At 51.7% G+C, this 23,080-nt stretch overlaps 1 protein-coding gene across 9 annotated transcripts in view; it reads right to left on the bottom strand.

Annotated features, from left to right (window-relative positions):
• Positions 1-8,378: 8,378 nt before the first annotated feature.
• Positions 8,379-23,080, bottom strand: part of LOC137438689 (uncharacterized) — a 155,730-nt gene continuing 141,028 nt past the window's right edge. For 8 of the 9 annotated variants that reach the window (XR_013621185.1, XR_013621183.1, XR_013621179.1 and 5 more), the window contains one exon: positions 8,379-9,270. The gene's annotated coding sequence lies outside the window, so the exon portion shown is untranslated. Of the gene's footprint in view, positions 9,278-23,080 lie in introns of all 9 variants that reach the window. The other variant, XM_078767228.1, reaches the window with a different exon arrangement.

Genomic DNA, 23,080 nt, shown 5'->3' with positions numbered 1-23,080 from the left:
TCTGGTCGTAGTCAACGTGTGGCCCTGAATGGATTTCTCTCATCTCCCCTTCCTGTTCAGGCTGGAGTTCCCCAAGGAAGTGTGCTGGGCCCTGTGCTTTTTCTGGTCTTTATCAATGATCTCTCCGACTCTCTGGAAAATCCTCTCTATCTCTTTGCTGATGACTCCACTCTCTGCCGCTCCATACCTCTTCCCTTAGATCGGCAGTCTGCAGCCTCCTCACTCTCTGAAGACCTGGACAAAATCACAGACTGGTCAAACAAGTGGAACATGTCTTTCAATCCTGACAAATCTCACTCTCTTACTATGTCTCTCCGAAAAGATCGACTGGACAACCCTCCCATCTACTTTCTCAACAATCCTCTCCAAGAAGTTCTGTCGCTCAAGCTTTTGGGTCTCACTATCTGCCATGATCTTTCTTGGGAAAACCACATTTCCAAGCTGGCCTCCAAAGCCAGTCGCCGACTGGGCATCCTCCGTCGTGCGAAGTCCTTCCTCGGCACACCTGAGCTCCTCACCACATACAAGGCTTTCATCCACAGCTCAATGGAATACTGTTCTCCCCTATGGGCTGGTGCTCCTGCCTCACACCTGGCTCGGCTTCACGCTGTTGAATCCAAAGCTTTCAAAATCATTGGAATCTCTAGCGATGAAGCTATCTCTGAGGGCCTTTCACTCACTCACCGCAGGCAGGTAGGTGGTCTTTCTGTCTTCTACCGACTCCTCTCCGGCCTTGCTCCCCCAGCTCTCTCTGTGCTCTGTCCCCCAAATATTCCTACAGGTCGCACAAGATCTGCCAGCAACCCTCTGATGGTTAAACTGCCGAAATCTCGGCTCTCTGCTCACCTTCACTCTTTCATTCCTCTTTTCTCCCGCCTGTGGAACTAACTCCCACACTCCCTTCAATCCCTCTCCTCCCTCCAGGTCTTTAAAACAGCTGTTCACCACCATCTCTTATCTTCCCCCATCCATAACCTTGATCTTTTCTACCCCCACTAATTCACCCCAGATCCACCTTGTTTGAAATTCCAACTTCTTTCCTGGAAATCCTGGCAGTGTCCATATGTTTATACCTCTCCCACCCCCCCCCCTCCCTTCACATGCCTCCCCCCCAAAGCCCTCTCCCTCCCACAGATCTCTCGATGTCTCCATGTCTCTCGGTCCCTGCTCTCAAATGTTGTGTTTGTGTCCTTCCCCCTCTCTCCCCATCTTGTCTACCGCTTCCGATGTTATTTGTTTTATGTGTCTGTTTGTCTTTCTGTGTGATTAATGTTCGCTCTTTCACGAGCCTCGATCTTGTATACAACAAAAAAAAAAAAAAAAAAAAAAAAAAAAACTTGAATCATTTTTCGCCAATTTTCATGATGTTAAGTTTTATGGATCGATTGTCTATGGTGACACATTTTCATAATTTACACTCTGTTATTGAATGTTGAAGATCAAGGTCATATGGTGGTCCAAAAAAGAAAACATGGCCGTGATTGGATTGCAGGCCAAGGGTAAGTCGCAGGCGAGCGGGGGAGTCTTACCCATGGCGATCGCTTTGTGATCGGAGATATATACTTAATTTTATGATCGTCAAATAGTTTAAATTGGCATACATTTTTGCGAGACAAGTGAAAATGAATTGCTCCACAAATATTGACCCTTTTTCCTTGTAAGTGCTCTTGAATAATTTGCAAGAAATAATCTGCAATCATTCGCTTTATGTCGTTTCAAATTTGTGATGTTAAAGAAATTCAAAAAGCTCCTGTTCAGTGTTTGTCGGATATATAAAGCAAAGTGCTGTTCAAATTGCTGTTTTATTTTTTTTTCAGTATGCAACTATCGATAACTAGTTATAAAGCATTTTTTCTTTTAGACCATATATTTGGGCTTTAAGTGGTATATTTGGGCTTTAAGTGGTATATTTGGGCTTTAAGCAGTATATTTGGGCTTTAAGCGGTATATTTGGGCTTTAAGTGGTATATTTGGGCTTTAAGCGGTATATTTGGGCTTTAAGCCGTATATTTGGGCTTTAAGCGGTATATTTGGGCTTTAAGCGGTATATTTGGGCTTTAAGCAGTATATTTGGGCTTTAAGCGGTATATTTGGGCTTTAAGCGGTATATTTGGGCTTTAAGCGGTATATTTGGGCTTTAAGCGGTATATTTGGGCTTTAAGCGGTATATTTGGGCTTTAAGCGGTATATTTAGGCTTTAAGCGGTATATTTGGGCTTTAAGCAATATATTTGGGCTTTAAGCGGTATATTTGGGCTTTAGGTGGTATATTTGGGCTTTAAGCGGTATATTTGGGCTTTAAGCGGTATATTTGGGCTTTAGGTGGTATATTTGGGCTTTAAGCGGTATATTTGGGCTTTAAGCGGTATATTTGGGCTTTAAGCAGTATATTTGGGCTTTAAGCGGTATATTTGGGCTTTAAGCGGTATATTTGGGCTTCAAGTGGTATATTTGGGCTTTTTGCGGTATATTTGGGCTTTAAGTGGTATATTTGGGCTTTAAGCGGTATATTTGGGCTTTAAGCGGTATATTTGGGCTTTCTGCGGTATATTTTGGCTTTAGGCGGTATATTTGGGCTTTAAGCAGTATATTTTGGCTTTAGGCGGTATATTTGGGCTTTAAGCAGTATATTTGGGCTTTAGGCGGTATATTTGGGCTTTAAGGACAACCATTAATTTATCCCACTCACCTTTGAACTGTCTTGGCAGGGTTTAAATATCGAACTATAGTTATAGAGTGCCACTCTGGTATTCCCCATGCATGGCAATGGATAAATCAATGTGTGCGCCTTCCCTCGGATGGATGTTAAGCCCGAGGACCCACCTGCCAGCATCGAGGTGGACATTGGGAGAGAGGAGGAGATAGGGTGTCCAGTACAGGTTGATGATGGCCAGTGAGCCAGGAACCCATCTGTGGATCGACTCCCCTTTCAAGCAGTGGGCTGATATTTCTAAAAGGTTGGCTGAGTGATACTCTGGGTAGCTGTAGAGCAGCTAACACACTGCTTGTGTTATAAAATTTATGATTCAGTAATAATGTTGCATTATTTTTTTCATCTATTTTTAATGTTATTTTTCTATTTTTTCTTTTTTTTTTCTATTTATATTTTTTCATCTATTTGTTATAAAAAATTTTTTATTGCTATATAATTTATATTTGTGTTTTTTCATCTATTTGTGTTCGTGCTTGTGTTATAAAATTTATGATGCAGTAATGATATTTTTTTCATCTATTTTTCATGTTATTTTTCTATTTTTTTTCTATTTATTTTTTTTCATCTTTTTTTGTTATTTTTTTCTATTTTTTTCCTATTTTTTTTCCTATTTTTCATCTATTTATGATGCAGTATTACTTTATTAGTGATGCTATAATCTTTTTTTCATCTATTATGATGCAGGTATGCAGTAGGCAGTTCTAGGTCTTTCACAGACTGCAACAAAAATCCATGAGTACCCTTTTTAACTGATATATCTTACATATTAAAAACGTAATGAAGCTGCAAGAGTAAGAAGCCTTCAAACCCATTGGCTGGAGAGCTGACTTGACTCCATCCACCCACAAGAATGACCGCACTATAGTCACAACCTTAGACAAAATCCGGTCATGGGCTGATTGGGAAGCGCACATTTAAGCACTCAAGGAAACATTACATCGAAACGGTTGATGAGGAATGGCTGGCTTGGCAAGTGAGAGCAAGCTGATTGGTAGTAATATTCATACAGCACCTTCAGAAAGTATTCATGCACATTGACATTTTTCACTTTTTGTTGTGTTACAGCCTGAATTTAAAATGGATTAAGTTGAGATTTTTTTTTATCACTGATCTACACATAATACCCCATAATGTCAAAGTGGATTTTTATTTTAATTTTTACAAAATAATTAAAAATGAAATACAGGAATACCTAATTTACATACAGTAAGTATTCAACCTCCTGACTCAATACTCTGTAGAAGCACCTTTGGCAGTGTTTACAGCTTTGATTATTCTTGGGTACGTCTGTATCAGCTTTGCACATCTGGATTTGAGGAGTTTCTCCCATTCTTCTTTGCATATTTGCTCAAGCTCTGTCAAGTTGCATGAGGAGCGTCGGTGAACAGCAATCTTCAAGGCTTTCCACACATTCTCAATGGGATTCAAGTCTCGGCTTTGGCTGGGCTACTCAAGGACTTTCACATTCTTCTTCTGAAGCCATTCCAGTGTTGTTTTGGCTGTACGCTTGGGGTAATTGTCCTGTTGGAACGTAAATCTTCACTGCAGTCTTAGGTCTTTTACACTCTGAAAGCAGGTTCTCCTCAAGGATTTACCGATATTTGGCTGCATTCATTGTTCCCTCTATCCTTACAATTCTCCCAGTCCCAGCTGCTGGAAAGCATCCCCATTGCATGATGCATGACCTTGGCTCTAAATTTGGCAAAATGTATGGAATCTCGTCCGATCACGCATGAATATAGAGGAGTGAGGTATTTTTTAGTATGTCTTCCTGTCTAGCAGTCAAACAAAATCTAAAATCATTCCAGACAGGAAAGTTACTGTTTTTAGCGACATCGTAAAGGACACAAGCAACGGGCACGAATAACTAATGTAAACCATTAAATAAGATGGTGTAAAAGTCGATGCATCAACTGTGGTAAACTTCCTAAAAAAATGTTTTCTGCAACCTTCAACATCTTTATTTTATTTCATTTGAATTATATACTTGGACACTGTAGAACACAAATTGCCTTCTTGGCACCATCAAAATCCCTCCGTTTAGCAGTTCTTGGAAAAAATATTCATGTTGTCTCAAGCCATGAGGGCAGAGTAAATGTGAGATCACTGAGATTTAGCATTCAGACAAATATGGCGGCGCCGAGTGCTGTTTGTTTAGTGCAAAACGCAAAGCAACAGTTGAAATACCCTTCCAATGTCTTTTTTCTCAAGACTGCATGGGGTAAGGTGTTTTATGTACTCTCTGGTAGTCCAGATGTATGCTCCTCTATGAGTGTTATATTCCGATTGAAAATTAGACAAAAGTAGTGCGACTTCCCAAGAGGAAATCTCAAGCATCTAATATATAATTATAATAACATATAATTTACGAGTAATACTGTTCTCCCCTCTGGGCTGGTGCTCCTGCCTCACGCCTTGCTCCGCTTCACGCTGCAGAAACCAAAGCTTTCAGAATCATTGGTATCTCCTGTGATGAAGCTAACTCCGAGGGCCTTTCACTCACTCACCGCAGGCAGGTTGGTGGTCTTTCTGTCTTCCACTGACTCCTCTCCGGCCTTGCCCCCCCTGCTCTGCCTGTGCTCTGTCCCCCAAATATTCCTCCAGGTCACACAAGATCTGCCAGCAACCCTCTGATGGTTAAACTGCCAAAATCAAGGCTCTCTGCTCACCTTCACTCTTTCATTCCTCCTTTCTCCCACCTCTGGAACAAACTCCCTCAATCTCTTCAATCCCACTCCTTCCTCCACTCCTTTAAAACAGCTGTTCACCACCATCTCTTATCTTCTCCCATCCAAAACCTTGATCTTTTTCTACCCCCGTTAAAACACCCCAAACCACCTCTTTCTTCACGAAGGAAATTAAAGCGTTAAATAAGGGTTAACTTCCTTTATTGTTTGAGACAGTAAAGGAGGTTAACACTATCATATATATGTGCTTATACACTGCTTGATCATACAGGTGATCCCTATCTCCTTTCCTGAAATCCCCTGCAGTGTACATGTTGTTTATCCCATGCACCCCACCCCAGCCCTCTCCCTTCCACAGCTCTACCGATGTTCCTGTTCTCTACTGTTGTTGTGCTTCCCTCTCTCTCCTCCTCTTATCTCCTGCTCCCTTTATTATATTTCATGTGTGTTTCTGTTTGTTTATGTTTTTGTGTTTTATGTGTTAGCTCTTACACGAGCCTCGACTTTATACACAACCCCCCCCCCCCCCCCAAAATAAATAAATAAATATATATATACATTATTATAATAAAGCAAACGTATATGGTTCGCTATGTATGTATGTTTATATGTGACTAAAACGTCTTCTTCTTCTTCAAATAAAATTACCACCCTCTAAATTAACCCTCTTAATTGCATTAAGACTGCTGAGACCCCTCAGACCTTTGATGACCCTTTAATTCCCCCAAGACCCTTCAGACCACCAAGACCCCTGAAGACCCAAAATACCCTGAAGACCCCCAAAGACCCAACATACCCTGAAGACCCCCAAATACCCCAAAGACTGAAAACACCCCAAAGACCCAAAATATCCTTCAAGGCCCTGAGGCTCAAAAAGACCCTGAATATCCAAAAACCCAAAACGCCCCGAAGACCCAAAACACCCCGAAGACTCAAAACACCCCGAAGACCCAAAACACCCTGAAGACCCAAAACACCCAGAAGACCCAAAACACCCAGAAGACCCAAAACACCACAAAGACCCAAAACACCCCGAAAACCCAAAATACTCCGAAGACCCAAAAGACAATGAAGACCCAAAAGACCCCGAAGCCCCAAAAGACCTCAAAGACCCAAAAAGCCCCTGAAGACCCCGCAGACCCAAAAGACCCAAAGGCCTCTGAAGACACCAAAGACCCAAAAGACCCTGAAGACCCCAAAACACCTCAAAGACACAAAATACCCTTAAAGGCCCAGAGGATCCAAAAGACCCTGAAGACCCAAATGGCCCTGAAGACCCAAAACACCATGAAGACCCAAAAGACACCGAAATGGTCAAAGATGCCTACCCCTCTGAAACTACGTGTGGTGAGGCGTGCGGAGCACGCTAAGTCACACCAGTGTATATAAATAAGAAAGTTTTTGTGTGGCTGTGTTTGATTGTTCGTTTATGCATTCGGACCCTGCAGGAACCAAACTTTGCACGGCCTCCTCTTTTATTCAGAGGAAGGTCAAGGGCAATGTTTGGATTTAAAAAAAAAAAAAATCTGATAATTGGCTTTCAGGCCTCAATTGCGTCTTGTGCTTATACACAGCCTGCATTTTCCTCCCCGGATAATAGGTTTTGTGAAGATCGTATATTGAGGTCGTATATAGTGACTTGTTGCCAACAACAAAAAATTCATTATCATATTGTTTACACGTGCTCCTGCTATTAAAAAGATTGCTTTAAACAGGTTTATTATAACACCTCCGTGTTCAGGCCTCAAGTGAGTATGTTACTTACACTGCCTGGGATTTTCCCGGGAGCGATCATGAATGTATTGTGAAGATCGTATGCTGAGGTCATATGTATGCAAGCTAATGACGGAAACTGTGTATTCCCTTGGTACGTTTCTCTCTTATCTCTAATCCTTCCCAACTTAGTACGATCAGTATATGTTGCTTTTTTTTTTTTTTTTACTTTAATCCACCATGGCACGAAGTTGGCACGGTAATTTGCCTGCCGGAGCACTTCTGGTGTCTTCACTCGCGCTAAGAGAGATCATTCTGCAAAGGACCATTTCAGGCACCATTGCACATCTGGATTTATTATACCGGATTCATGCCCTCACCTGTACTCCTCCCCATCTGTTGCATGGAAATATTATACGGGCTCAACTACTGATGTTAATTACACGATTTTTATTTATTTATTTATTTGTTTTGCATTCCCATGTCATGAAAACGAACTTTGTGTGTAAGTGATCGTTCCCTGAGCTATCAAGATATTTTCGATTCTGAGTCAACTTTCAAGGGAACACTTCTGTTAAGAAATATCTCAACCTACCTTACTTGCATTATAAACACGGTACTGTCAAATGCCACCAAAAATGCCCCTGATTGGCAGAAACAAATCAGATGCGAAGAGAATGGCCGTCCACAGGTCATTTGAGACTACAGAGCAGACACAGGCTTGGGCTGACGATGAACGTGCAAGACAAGTATCCTCCAGGGCAGCATGTCGGGCACCCTTAGAAGGTGAAGCATTTTGATACAGGTCCAAGCTAATTTTGGAATGCCCATATTAGTAATTCATACGAAACCATAAGAGCAACCATTCCCCAATTTGTCATGCAGTAAATATTTTAATGTATATCCATTGAATTTCCCAAGGCAATGTACTTCAGCTCGCATTTTATATTCATCCCTTTGCTGGTTGTGCCCAATTGTTTCCCCACGACCCACTGTCAATTCAACCTTGCTCTTCCATGAGTCTCTGTCTTGTAGAAAAAAATGGATTTTTTTTTCGCTATTCATTAAGGCAGTGACAAGTTCTGGAAAAACAAGTGCTTTGCTAAGATCACGTGTGGAGGTTCATCTGATTTTGGAGTCCGAGTTTGATTCCAAGACGTTACATACACCCCAAATACAAATCCATCAAAATGAAACTTGGAGTCAAAGTTGGGCCTGAGAGGTGTACCTGAGTGATATACCATACATCGCTGCATGACGAGGCACAACTTTTCTCTGTCTTTTATTGCGATATTACACAACCAAGTACAAAACACATTTCCTCTTGGTTGATCGACACATTCCACATATATATGTGTATGTGTATGTATATGTATGTATATGTATGTGTGTGTGTGTATGTATATATATATATATATATATTATATATATATATATATTTTATGTATGCCTCGCAAACAAATTTTCCATTTACCTGGAGAAAATAAAACTTTGGACACTGGATATTCGGGTCATCATAGCAAGTAATTAAGTAACAAATCCCCCACAAGGTTCATCAATAAAAATAAAAGCGATTAAAACTCGATTTCCAAGAAATGCAATTCAATTTCTGGCATGAACAAAAACATTTTAATTTTATGCTAATGAAATGAAAACTAAATTATCGCTAAAATTGACAAATGTACTGTATCCCTAAATACATTTTCTAATCTGCTCTTGGAATGGAAGTAGAAAAAACATTTTGCTGTTGGAATCACCCTGCGAAGATCCATCCCATTGGTCCTCCATCTCATTTGAGAGTCCATCTTCCTAGTTACTTATCCCTTTATTTTGTGCTGCGTCATCTATGGAGGCCATCAGGATAGCCGAGATGTATGAACAATCGCTTTTGAGCCGTCTATCCTGTGTTCGAATCCCGACCCAGCTATAAACCGTGATCCTGATGTTTCACAAGGAGTGTAATTCATCAATGTGTGTGTTGTCCTGTATGGTGTCCTTCGCGTTCCCATGGTGTTCCCATGTTCCCATGGTGTCCTTCGCGAAGAGTCGGTGAGTATTCACCGGAACCACGGACAAATTCCAGATCCCTGCCCTAACCGGTAGGGGGCACTGCATCAGAGGGCACACGTACGCTCCCAGCAATGATGCAAACCAGCAGCTGTGGACTGCACACAAAAATAATGAATAGGCAATGATGATTCATTTTCATCAAATGCTGAAAATTCACAAAGCAAACCCAGTAGTGGCTTCTTGGAAAGGACACTAGATTGATATCCCTGAGGTTGTAGATTTAAAACCAGCTGAAGGCATATTTTGGGGTCTTGGTGGTGTTTGGGGTCTTCGGGGACTTAAATGGTCTTCAAAGGTCTAAGGGATCTGAACAGTCTAAAGGGTCGAAAGGTATATTCAAACAGTACTCAATTAATAGACGTACATAATTAATAGACAGGATCAACCAAGCTTCATTTTTATTTCCATTATAAGCTTTGGAATGTTTGGATAGTTGTAGAATTACTACGTTGTGGCGGACACGAAAGCTCACTGGCGTGATGCCATCATTCCGCGCACCAAGTGGGCGGCGGCCAAGCCCGAGGGGTAGGCGTGGCCGCGGGATATACACCGGGCGCGCAGCCCGGAGCGCTCCAGTGCTACAGTGGAGCTCTTATAATAAAGACTCTTTGAACTAACCGCGTTGTCCGCTTCCTTCTTGCTATACAAGTAGCGCGCGTAGCACCGTGCTTCATTGGTGACCCTCCGACGTTCTGGTCAGCCGTCACTGACCAACCGAACCCGCCACAGCAATGGCAACCAACGCGGTCCAAACCAAACTCCCCGAGTTCTGGGAGACTCAAGCCGAAGTTTGGTTCCTGCAGGCAGAAGCCCAGTTCCGACTTCGAGGCATCACGGTGGACGAGACCATATACTGCCACGTGGTCGCCTCCCTCGGGCCCGGCACGGCCGCTCGCGTCATGTCGGTCCTGAGGAACCCACCGGCCGACGGCAGGTACGAGGCGATCAAGCATCTCCTCCTCGCCACGTTCGGCCTCACGGTGGACGCACGGGCCGACCGCCTCCTGGACCTCCCCGAGCTCGGTGACATGCGACCGTCGGTCCGCATGGACCATATGCTGTCGTTGATGGGTGACGAAACCCCGAACGCTCTATTCCGGGCGTTATTTCGACGCCAGCTGCCGGCACGAGTACGCCTCGCCTTGGCCGGTTCTGCGACGATGGAACCCCGAGCTCTCGCTGCCGAGGCCGACAGGTCCTTCGCGGCTTTGGACATGCAGGCGAGTTTTGGCGCGGCCGTCGCGAATCCCGAGGCTGATGCACACCTCGTGGCTGATGCTGATGCACACCTCGCGGCCACCACCACGCTCCGCCCACCACCGCCGCCACGGAGAAAACCGCGGCCTCCGTCGCCTCCGCCGCAACCCTGGTGTTTTTTCCACGCCCAATTCGGCCACGAGGCTCGGCAATGTCGCCCGCCGTGCTCATTCGGCAGGCCGGGAAACGCCTGGGCCGGCCCTCGGTAGTGGCACTGAGTGCCGGCCGTTCAAACAGCCTACTGTTCATCAAGGACACCTTATCCGGGCACCGTTACCTGTGCGACACGGGAGCGCAAGTGAGTGTCGTTCCCGCCAGTACGGCCGACAAGCAGACCGCGGGCCGGGGCCCCACGCTGCTTGCTGCCAACGGTACGTCCATTCGCACATACGGAAAACGCTGCCTTTCTCTGCGGTTCGGAGGGCAGGTTTTCCGGTGGTCGTTCCTCACTGCCGTCGTGCCTATGGCACTGCTCGGTGCGGACTTCCTGTGTGCCAATGGTCTGCTGGTGGACGTAAAGCACAGAAGGCTTGTCCAGGCTGAGACGTTCAGCTCGCTCGCTTGCGCGCTGCCCACCTCATTGAGCAGCTCCCGGAGCAGCTCATCGAGCGGCTCGCCGAGCGGCTTGCTGAGCGGTTCGGCTCCGGCCAGGTTCATCTGTACGCTTCCGGCAGCGAACGAATTCACCCGCCTCCTCGTCGGCTTCCCGGCCCTCACACGGCCCACCTTCTCGGCGGGGGCCGTCAAGCACGGGGTGGAACACCACATCCCCACCGCCAGGCCACCGGTCTACGCCCGGGCACGACGCCTCGAGCCGACAAAGCTCGCGGTAGCTAAAGCGGAGTTCGCTACGCTGGAGCGGCTCGGCATCGTGCGGCGCTCCGAGAGTGCTTGGGCGTCGCCGCTCCACATCGTGCCAAAGCCCGGCGGGGGATGGTGACCGTGCAGGGACTACCGGCGCCTCAACGACGCCACCACCCCCGACCGCTACCCCGTCCCCCACATTCAGGACTTCTCCGCCCGGTTGGTGGGCATGTCCTTCTTTTCAAAGGTGGACCTCATACGCGGCTACCATCAGGTCCCCGTCAGGCCGGAGGACATCCCGAAGACGGCGGTCATCACGCCATTCGGTCTTTTCGAATTTCTTCGGATGCCCTTCGGATTGAAAAATGCGGCTCAGGTGTTCCAGCGACGAATGGACAGCGTCTTGCACGACTTGGATTTCGACTACGTCTACCTGGACGACATCCTCGTCGCCAGCGCGTCCCGCGAAGAGCACCTACACCATCTCCGCACGCTCTTCGAACGTCTGGGCCAGCATGGCCTCATCGTGAACCCCGCCAAGTGCCGGTTCAGCATCACCGACATCGACTTTTTGGGGCACCGCATCACCAGGCACGGGGCCGTCCCCCTACCGGCCAAGGTGGAGGCAGTGAAGGGGTTTCCGCGCCCCCGCACGATCAAGGGGCTCCAGGAGTTCCTGGGCATGGTAAACTTTTACCATCGGTTCCTGCCATGCATCGCCCAGCTCCTGCGCCCCTTGCACGAGGTCCTCCGAGGGAAGCCGGGCAAAGGTGACATTACCTGGAGCGAGCAGATGGATGCGGCGTTCGCGGGCGCAAAGCTCGCCTAGGCTCATGCCACCATGCTCGCGCACCCGGCGCCGATGCACCGATCGCCCTCACCACCGACGCCTTGGACTACACGGTGGGCGCGGTGCACGAGCAATGGGTGCGTGGTGCCTGGCAACCGCTGGCGTTCTTCAGCCGGCAGCTTCGCCCGCCCGAACGCCGTTATAGTACCTTCGACCGCGAGTTGCTCGGGCTTCACCTGGCAGTCAGGCACCTCCGCCATCTGCTCGAGGGCCGTGCGTTCATGGCCTTCGACGACCACAAGCCACTGGTCTTCGCGATGGGCAAGGTCGCCAAGCCATGGTCGGCCCGGCAGCAGCGTCACCTCTCGGCCGTGTCCAAATATACAACGGACATCCGGCACGTGCGGCGTGCCGCCCTCTGGCGACTGGCGGCGTCCGGGGTGCAGGGATGCCAGCTGGGATGCCACCGGCTGCACCCGGGATGGGTGCAGGACCGGGGGCGGCATGCCGGCGGGCCTGGGTGGTGCCGGGGGTCCGCCCGCAGGGGGGCGGCCCCGACGCGGGGGCCGAGCCACCGGCGGTGGGTGGTCCACGTCGAGGTGGGCCGGCTTGAGGCGATCCTGGTGACATCACCCCGGGAAGGACAACCCGGTGGCGGATTGCCTTTCCCGGTCCGTCACCCATGCAGTCCACCTTGGCATCGAATATGCCCGGATGGCAGCGGACCAGGCCGCCGACCCCGGCGTCCAGGCCTTGCGGACCGCCATCATGGGCCTCCGCGTCACCGAGGTGACATTCGACGGCGCGGGCATGGCCCTCTTGTGCGACGTCTCCCTCGGGCGGCCTCGCCCCATCGTGCCCAAGGGCTGGCAGCGCCAGGTTTTTGACACCATCCACGGCCTGTCCCACCCGGGCACGAAGGCCTCCCAGAGGTTGGTCGCTGACAAGTTTGTCTGGCATGGCCTCCGGAAGGCCGTCCGCGGCTGGACCAGGACGTGCCTCGCGTGCCAGCGCGCGAAGGTGCACCGGCACACCCAGGCCCCATTGGCCCCGTTTACGGTGCCGGAACGTTGGTTCGACCACGGGCACGTGGACCTGGTGGGACCTCTGCCCCCCTTGCGGGGTTTCACCCATGTCTTAACAATGGTGGACCGCACCACCCGGTGGCCGGAGGCCGTGCCTTTGGCGGCGACGATGGCAGCGGACATCGCGCAGGCGTTCATCGCCACCTGGGTCGCCCGGTTCGGCGCCCCCTCAGACATCTCGTCCGACCGAGGCCCCCAGTTCACCTCGGAGCTCTGGGGGGCAATCGCGCGGGGGCTCGGGGTCCAGCTGTGCCGAACCACGGCCTACCACCCCCAGGCCAAAGGCCTGTGCGAGCGGTTTGACCGATCGTTGAAGGCCGCGCTCCGGGCCACCCTCCGCGACGGCGGCTGGGTCGACAGGCTCCCCTGGGTCCTGCTGGGCCTCCAGACGGCGCCCAAGGATGACCTGCGCACATCCGCGGCGGAGTTGGTCTTCGGACAACCGCTGCGGGTGCCGGGCGAGTTCCTACCCAACCCCACGGCACCATGGTCCGCGGCGCAGGAGCGCTCCGCGCTGCAGGAGACCGCCCAGAGGTTCGCCCCGGTGCCAACGGCGCACCACGGGCACCCGCCGACGCACGTCGCCCCGGAGCTTCACACCGCAGAGTACGTCTTCGTCTGGCACAACGCCCACCGGACACCACTGCGGCCCCCGTACGACGGGCCTTTCCGCGTGCTGGAGACCGGGGTGAAACATTTCACCTTGGACATCGGCGGTACTCCCGACCGCGTCTCAGTGGATCGCCTCAAGCCGGCCCACCTCGACGTGGACCACCCACCGCCGGTGGCTCGGCCCCCGCGTCGGGGCCGCCCCCCTGCGGGCGGACCCCCGGCACCACCCAGGCCCGCCGGCATGCCGCCCCCGGTCCTGCACCCATCCCGGGTGCAGCCGGTGGCATCCCAGCTGGCATCCCTGCACCCCGGACGCCGCCAGTCGCCAGAGGGCGCTTCGGCCGGGTCATCCGTTTGCCCCGCAAACTGGCCCTCCAGGTGCGCGGGAATTCTGGGGGGGGGCGCGTGTGGCGGACACGAAAGCTCACTGGCGTGATGGCGTGGCGGACACGAAAGCACTGACGTGGTGACATCACCCCGCACACCAAGTGGAGGTGGGCCACGCCGGAGAGAGAGGCGTGGCCTCATGATATACACGGGGCGCGCAGCCCTGAGCAGCTCAGTGTTACAGTGAGCTCTTGAAATAAAGACTCTTACAAATTACCGCGTTGTCCGCTTCCTCCTTGCTTACAAGTAGTGCGCGTAACACCACGCTTTATTGGTGACCTCGACGTTGGATCTGCCGTAGCGATCCTTCCAAACACGACGCCATTACCATGGCCAACAACGCGATGTCGGTTAAACTTCACGAATTTTGGGAGGCCCAGGCCGAAGTTTGGTTCGTCCAAGCCGAAGCCCAGTTTCAGCTTCGGCGCCTCACCGCAACGACACGCGCTACTGCCACGTCGTCGCCTCCCTCGGGCCCGGCACGGCCGCTCGAGTTGTGTCCGTCCTTCTCCACCCACCGGACGGCCACAAGTACGAGGCACTCAAGCGGCTGCTCCTCGCCACGTTCGGCCTCATAGAGGACGCACGGGCCGACCGCCTCCTGGATCTCCCCGAGCTCGGCGACACGCGCCCGTCGGTCCGAATGGACCATATGCTGTCGCTGTTGGGCGACGAAGCCCCTGGTTCTCTATTCCGGGGCGCTTTTCCGTCGCCAACTTCCAGCACAGGTACGCCTCGCGTTGGCCGGGACCGTGCTAACGGAACCCCGAGCATTGGCCGCCGGGGCGGACAGGTACTTCGCGGCTTCGGACACGCGGGCGAGAGTCGGTGCGGCCGTCGCGGATCTCGAGGCTGAGGCTGCTGTCCACCTCGTGGATCCCGAGGCTGATGCTGATTCACAGCATCAGCTTACACAGCATACACAGCATGCTGATACGCACCTCGTGGCTGCCGCCACGCCCCGCCCACCGCCGCGGAGAAAACCGCCACCGTCGGGAAAACCGCCGGCTCCAACGGCCTGGCGGAGCCAGCCGCGCTCCTCCAATTCCACCACCTGGTGCTGGTTCCATGCCAAGTTCGGCCATGAGGCTCAACAGTGTGATCTGCCATGCTCCTTCGACAGGTCGGGAAATGCCCGGGCCGGCGCTCGATAGTGGCAATGAGCGCCGGCCGTTCGAACAGCCTGCTGTTCATCACGGACACCTTATCTGGGCGCCGTTACCTGTGCGACACAGGAGCGCAGGTGACTGTCGTTCCTGCCGGTACGTCGGACAAGCATGCCGTGGGTGGGGGCCCCGCGCTGCTTGCCGTGAACAGGACGCCCATCCGTACGTACGGAAAACGCTGCCTCTCTCTGCGGTTCGGAGGGCAGGTTTTCCGATGGTCATTCGTCACCGCCGATGTGCCCATGGCATTGCTTGGCTCGGACTTCCTGTGCGCAAATGGGCTCCTGGTCGACGTAAAGCACAGACGTCTTGTCCAGGCCGAGACGTTCAGCTCGCTCGCTTGTGTGCTGCCCAGCTCGTCGAGCAGCCCACTGAGCGGCTCACCGAGCGGCTTGCCAAGCGGCTTGCCGAACGGTTTGGTTCCGGCCACGTTGATCTGTACGCTTCCGGCAGCGGACGAATTCACCCGCCTCCTCGCCGGCTTCCCGGCCCTCACGCGGCCCACCTTCTCGGCGGCGGCCGTCAAGCACGGGATGGCCCATCACATCCCCATCGTCGGGCCACCGGTCTACGCCCTGGCACGCCGCCTCGAGCCGACGAAGCTGGCGGTAGCAAAAGCGGCGTTCGCTACCCTGGAGCGACTCGGCATCGTTCGGCGCTCGGAGAGTGCTTGGGCGTCGCCGCTGCACATCGTGCCAAAGCCCGGCGGGGGATGGCGACCGTGCGGGGACTATCGCCGTCTCAATGACGCCACCACCCCCGACCACTACCCCGTCCCCCACATTCAGGACCTTTCCACCCATTTGGCGGGCAGGTCCTTCTTCTCGAAGGTGGACCTCATACGCGGCTACCATCAGGTCCCCATCAGGCCGGAGGACGTCCCGAAGACGGCAGTCATCACGCCGTTCGGACTCTTCGAATTCCTGCGGATGCCCTTCGGTCTGAAGAATGCGGCTCTGGCGTTCCAGCGGCTGATGGACAGCGTCCTGCGTGACTTGGATTTTGTATACGTCTACCTGGACGATATCCTCGTCGCCAGCGCGTCCCGCGAAGAGCACCTACACCACCTCCGCACGCTCTTCGAATGCCTGGGCCAGCATGGCCTGATTGTGAACCCTGCAAAGTGCCGGTTCGGCGTCGCCGAACTCGATTTTCTGGGGCACCGCGTCACCAGGCACGGAGCCGTCCCCCTGCCGGCCAAGGTGGAGGCGGTGAAGGGGTTTCCGCGCCCCCGCACGATCAGGGGGCTGCAGGAGTTCCTGGGCATGGTGAACCTTTACCATCGGTTCCTGCCCCGTATCGCCCAGCTCCTGCGCCCCCTGCATGAAGCTCTCCGAGGTAAGCCGGGCAAAGTCGACGTTACCTGGACTGAGCAGATGGACGCGGCATTCACGGGCGTGAAGCTCGCCTTGGCTAACGCCACGATGCTCGCGCACCCGGCGCCCGATGCGCCGATCGCCCTCACCACCGACGCCTCGGACTACGTGGTGGGCACGGTGCACGAGCAATGGGTGCGTGGAGCTTGGCAACCACTGGCGTTCTTTAGCCGGCAGCTTCACCCGCCCGAACGCCATTACAGTACCTTCGACCGCGAGTTGCTCGGGCTTCACTTGGCGGTCAGGCACTTCCGCCATCTGCTCGAGGGCCGTGCGTTCACGGCCTTCGTCGACCACAAGCCGCTGGTCTTCGCAATGGGCAAGGTCACCGAGCCGTGGTCGGCCCGGCAGCAGCGTCACCTCTCGGCCGTGTCCGAGTACACGACGGACATCCGGCACATCGCGGGGAAGGACAACCCGGTGGCGGATTGCCTTTCCCGGGCCGTCGCCCACGCAGTCCACCTCGGCATCGACTATGCCCGGATGGCAGCGGACCAGGCCGCTGACCCCGACGTCCAGGACTTGCGGACCGCCATCACGGGCCTCCGCGTCACCGAGGTGCCGTTCGATGGTGCGGGCGCGGCCCTCTTGTGCGACATCTCCCTTGGGCGGCCTCGCCCCATCGTGCCCGTGAGCTGGCAGCGCCAGGTGTTTGACGCCATCCACAGCCTGTCCCACCCGGGCACGAGGGCCTCCCAAAGGTTGATCGCCGACAAATTCGTCTGGCATGGCCTCCGGAAGGCCGTCCGCGGCTGGGCCAGGACGTGCCTCGCGTGCCAGCGCGCCAAGGTGCACCGGCACACCCAGGCCCCGTTGGCCCCGTTTACGGTGCCGGAACGCCCGTTTGACCACGTCCACGTGGACCTGGTGGGACCTCTGCCCCCTCGCGGGGTTTCACCCACGTCCTCACCATGGTGGACCGCACCACCCGGTGGCCGGAGGCCATGCCCTTGGCGTCGACGACGGCGGCGGACGTCGCGCAGGCTTTCATCGCCACCTGGGTCGCCCGGTTCGGTGCCCCCTCAGACATCTTGTCCGACCGCGGCCCCCAGTTCACCTCGGAGCTCTGGGGGGCGGTCACGCAGGGGCTCGGGGTCCGGCTGCACCGAACCACAGCCTACCACCCCCAGGCTAACGGTCTGTGTGAGCGATTTCACCGCTCATTGAAGGCCGCGCTCCGGGCCACCCTCCGTGACGGCGGCTGGGTCGACAGGCTCCCCTGGGTCCTGCTGGGCCTCTGGACGGCGCCCAAGGAGGACCTGCGCACATCCGCGGCGGAGTTGGTCTTCGGACAACCGCTGCGGGTGCCGGGCGAGTTCCTCCCCAACTCCACGGCACCATGGTCCACGGCACAGCAGCGCTCCGCTCTGCAGGAGACTGCCCAGAGGTTCGCCCCAGTGGCCAGTGCCGACGGCACGCCACGGGCACCCACCGACGCACATCGCCCCAGAGCTTCGTACGGCGGAGTACGTCTTCGTCCGCCACGATGCCCATCGGACACCACTGCGGCCCCCGTACGACGGGCCTTTCCGCGTGCTGGAGACCGGGGTGAAGCACTTCACCCTGGACATCGGCGGTACTCCTGACCGCGTTTCTGTGGACCGCCTCAAGCCGGCCCACCTCGACGTGGACCATCCACCGCCGGTGGCCCGACCCCGGCGGCCGGACCTCCGGCACCGCCCAGCCCCGACGCCACGCCGCCCCCCGGTCCTGCACCCATCCCAGGGGCAGCCGGCGGCATTCCAGATGGCATCCCTGCATCCCGGACGCCGCCTGTCGCCAGGGGGCGCTTCGGCCGGGTCATCCGTTTGCCCCGCAAACTGACCCTTCAGGTGCGCGGGGATTCTGGGGGGGCGCGTGTGGCGGACACGAAAGCACTGACGTGGTGACATCACCCCGCACACCAAGTGGAGGTGGGCCACGCCAGGGACTGAGGCGTGGCCTCATGATATACACGGGGCGCGCAGCCCTGAGCAGCTCAGTGTTACAGTGAACTCTTGAAATAAAGTCTCTTACAAATTACCGCGTTGTCCGCTTCCTCCTTGTTTACAAGTAGCACGCGTAACACCGCGCTTTAATGGCATCGTTCCGCGCACCAAGTGGGCGGCGGCCACGCCCGAGGGGTAGGCGTGGCCGCGGGATATACACCGGGCGCGCAGCCCCGCTCCAGTGCTACAGTGGAGCTCTTCTAATAAAGACTCTTTGAACTAACCGCGTTGCCCGCTTCTTCCTTGCTATACAAGTAGCGCGCGTAGCACCGCGCTTCAACGTCACTATTTGATAGTTGGCAAAAAAAAACAACCAGCTGGCTCATTAACGATCTTCGATGTGAGATTATCTGCCTGCCCCCACCTGGTCTGATTTACATGTGCTGCTAGTCCTTGCATTGCAGTAGATTATTATTCCCTTCAATCGTTATGGAAAGTCGCTCTGAATGACACTGTGCATAGCATCTTTCCGACGAACGGCAGACACATTGATCTCGAGGCCTGCCTGTGAAATACCAGTGTGACAGTTTACAGCCGGGTTGAGATTCGAACCCAGGACAGACAACTCAGAAGTGAGTGTGCACTTACTCATGCTTCGAAGTGAGATCCTCAAATTAGTTGCTGAGATTTGAATCGCGTGCAAAATATTTCTTTGTTTTATTTGGATATGTATGCCCTTGCACTCACGTCATCACAGTGGACAGCCAAAAAATATAAGCGCGCAGACACTTGTATATTTGTGCTAACAAGAGAACTGTTTACCTCCAACTAGTCGAAGCAGGTGGTAAAATTACCACGATAGAAAAAAAGAAATAAAAATGGAAACTTATTCTTGCGCTGGTTGAAAGAGCTCAAAAATGGGAGGTTCAATAAAACAAAATGGCTTCAGTTGTTGCATGCACCTGGTGCTTAAAGAAAATAAGAGTAAAATGAGTTCAACAACTTCAATATTTATTCAAAACATTGGATTGGGTTAACTTTTTGGATCATTAGATTGGATTGGGATTGGGTTCTGCTCACCTTCACTCTTTCATTCCTCTGTTCTCCCGCCTCTGCAACAAACTCCCTCACTCTCTTCAATCCCACTCCACCCTCCAGGTCTTTAAAACAGCTGTTCACCACCTTCTCTTATCTTCCCCCATCCAAAATCTTGATCTTTTCTAACCCTGTTAATTCACCCCAGATCCACTTTTTTGAAATACCAACTCCTTTCCTGGAAGTCCTATCTGTGTCCATGTGTTTTTTTTTATTTTTACCTCTCCCACCCCCCCCCCCCCTTCCCAAGCCTCCTCCTCCCAAGCCCTCTCCCTCCCACAGATCTCCCGATGTCCCTGCTCTCAAATGGTTGTACTTGTGTGCATCCCCCTCCCTCCCCATCTTGTCTCCCACTCCTTTATTTTGTCTTATGTGTCCGTTATTATTTTTTTTTGGCATCAATGTTAGCTCTAACACGAGCCTCGATCTTGTACACACACACACACACAAAAAAAAAACATGGATTATATGGATATAATTTTAGTCTTATGAAAGAAGTACAGGCTGTCCACAAAGTCTTATCCTGGTTTTAAATTTTTATCACAACCGAACCAAAAGAGATACAATGATGCATTTTGTCACTTAATTCGTTAACTTTCTTGTGTTCTTCAGTACTCCTCAACATGTGGAGTTGTTGACTCCTCAACAACAACCCCCCCCATCCGGACCAAATTCAGATCCTGGGGGGACAGGGCCTTCTCCATCGCTGCTCCCACCCTCTGGAACTCACTACCTCACACCATCAGAGACTCCTCCTCACTCACCACATTCAAAACATCACTCAAGACCCACCTGTTCAGCGCTGCATTCAACATTCAACCCACAGCATTTAACCCCTGACTATCACTTCTCCTTCTCCCTCCTTTTGCTTTAAATATTTTCCTATTGATTCTTGTCTTTTTGCAATTGTTGTTTTCATGTTTTGTTATGCATTATGTTTTGCACTCTGTCAAAGCGCCTTTGGGCTTCATGAAAAGCGCTATACAAAATAAATGAATTATTATTATTATGTGCACCTTTAGTGGCATGTAGCACATGCAATTTATAATCCACTTCAATCCACTTGTTGGCCAACATATCCCTCATCACACTGCTGATACGATTGGTTAAACTTGCACGAAGTGTTTCAATGTCAACAACAGAGGTTTGGAAAACAATCCTTAAAAGGATTGTTGACAAAGCAAAGATATAGAGGCATATTACTAAACAGCAAATATATTTTGGTCCTTTTGGGTGTTTTGGGTCTTCAGGGTATTTTGGCCCTTTTGGGTCTTTGGTGTCTTTTGGATGTTTGGAGTCTTTTGGGTCCTCTGGGTCTTTTTGGTCTTTGGGGTATTTTGATTCTTTGGGGTCTTTTGGATCTTTAAGGGTCTTTGATAACTTTTGAGTCTTTGGAGACTTTTGGGCCTTTGGGGTATTTTGGGTCTTCGTGGTATTTTGGGTCTTCGTGGTCTTTTGGGTCTTTGGGGTCTTCGAGGTATTTTGGGGCCTCTGGTTCGGGCTCTTCGTGTTATTTTGGATCCTCTGGGTCTTTTGAGTCTTTGAGGGTCTAAAGGGGCTTTTGGATATTTGTGGTCTTTTGGAGCCTTGGTGGTGTTTGGGGTCTTGGGGGACTTAAATGGCCTTCAGAGGTCTAAGGGATCTCAACAGTCTAAACGGTCGAAAGGTATATTCAAACAGTACGCAATTAATAGACATACATAATTAATAGACAGGATCAACCAAGCTTCAAACAACCGGCTTTATTAGACATATAATCACACCGCTTCACGGCTTCCTGGATGGATGGACGGACGGGCCGTGTTTTTCAGTTATATATATATATATATATATATATATATATATATATATATATATATATATATATATATATATATATATATATATATAGATATATATATATATATATATATATATATATATATATATATATATGTATATATATATATATATATATTGTTGTGGTTTTAGAACCCACACTTGTGTAAATATGACATTAAAAGGTTAAAGGTAGCACCCCTAGTTAGTCCACAAGCAACACGTAGGTCACCATAGGACTTCAGTTATTTCATTAATATGTGTTTTAGATAAGGCCGTGTTTCCAATAGTTGAATCTGCGTTGCGTCAATCAAATAAGAAGTAGGCCCATTTCATTCTGTTCATTTTACAACCTCCCTCTCCAAGCGACGCCATTACCCGCCCCTACAGTCGGTGCCTATGGCTCTCTCTCAATTTGTTGCGCACCTTTGTTAGCTGCTCGCAGTCTCGCTGGGCTTCAGCCCAGACGCCGCCATAAGCCATGCGGTTAGGCCCGAGAAAGGAGGCAGAATGCCAAGACGAAGGTGTGGCACGTCAACCAGCCATCAAAGGCGTGGCCGGTAAGCCCTCACCAGCCAACCAGGGCTGAGGTAACATCACCGACAGGCGTGGCTTTGGGGCCCGCGGAGTGATCGCGCGGAGAGATATAAAAAGGCGAGCGCAAAGCCCTTTCACAGGACTGGCACGATTCGCACATTGTAACAGGACTTGGATGAGAGAGCGCTGGTTGTACGAGACTTGTTGAAGAAGGGCGCGCTTGCATTAGAGAACATTGGAGAGGGTGCGTTTGGCACGAGCGTGCATTTATTACGTACGCCACAGGACACCAGCTTCCCCCCGCTATATGAACTGTCCGGTCGCGTTCAACCATACGGGGAGCTGCCTGCCGAGTTTCGCCCGCTGGACCGGAGTCGACTGGAGCCTGGACCCCATTGCCGGACCTTCCATCCACCATCTACAATCCCCATGTGAGTGTGTACGTTTGTCTGGGGTATTAGAATAAGACCCTTTTAAGACTGCCCTGTGTGCTGCGTCTTCCTATTCCTGTCCTGTACATTCTTTTGTTTCCTCTTCCTTCTGTATATTTGTGAATAAATCGCCTTGTTTTTTCTTGGTTTCCCCTAATCCGATCGCATCCGTCCTTTCTCTCCATTGGGTAAACGTGGCACGATTGGAACCGCTAGAATCGGGTTTAGTCCCATTGTTAACGGCCCGGATCGTGGCTCGCTATCCGCTCGGCGTTTCCACCAATAGCCGTGGTTCGGGCGGGAGTTATTTCCCTGCTATACAGTCGGGTTAGTAATTAGGTATTTGGGACTAAATTGACCAATCACCCTACCTAATACCGACCGGAAGGAGCGTATAACTTCCAGGACTCGGGTCGACCAGTTAAAAGGACAAGGGGATTAACCCCCCCCTTGATAAGGGGAGCGCCGACCCTCGAGATCCGTAACAATATATATATACAGTACATATATATATATATATATAGACAGACAGACAGACAGAGACAGACAGAATCACCTTCGCCTATTATAATATATATATATATATATATATATATATATATATATATATAT

Source organism: Myxine glutinosa, chromosome 1 (assembly GCF_964187855.1).
Source record: "Myxine glutinosa chromosome 1, kmMyxGlut1.1, whole genome shotgun sequence".
Taxonomy (NCBI): Eukaryota; Metazoa; Chordata; class Myxini; order Myxiniformes; family Myxinidae; genus Myxine; species Myxine glutinosa.
The sequence above is the reverse complement of the archived record's forward strand: the minus strand, read 5'-3'. Positions and strand labels throughout refer to the sequence as shown.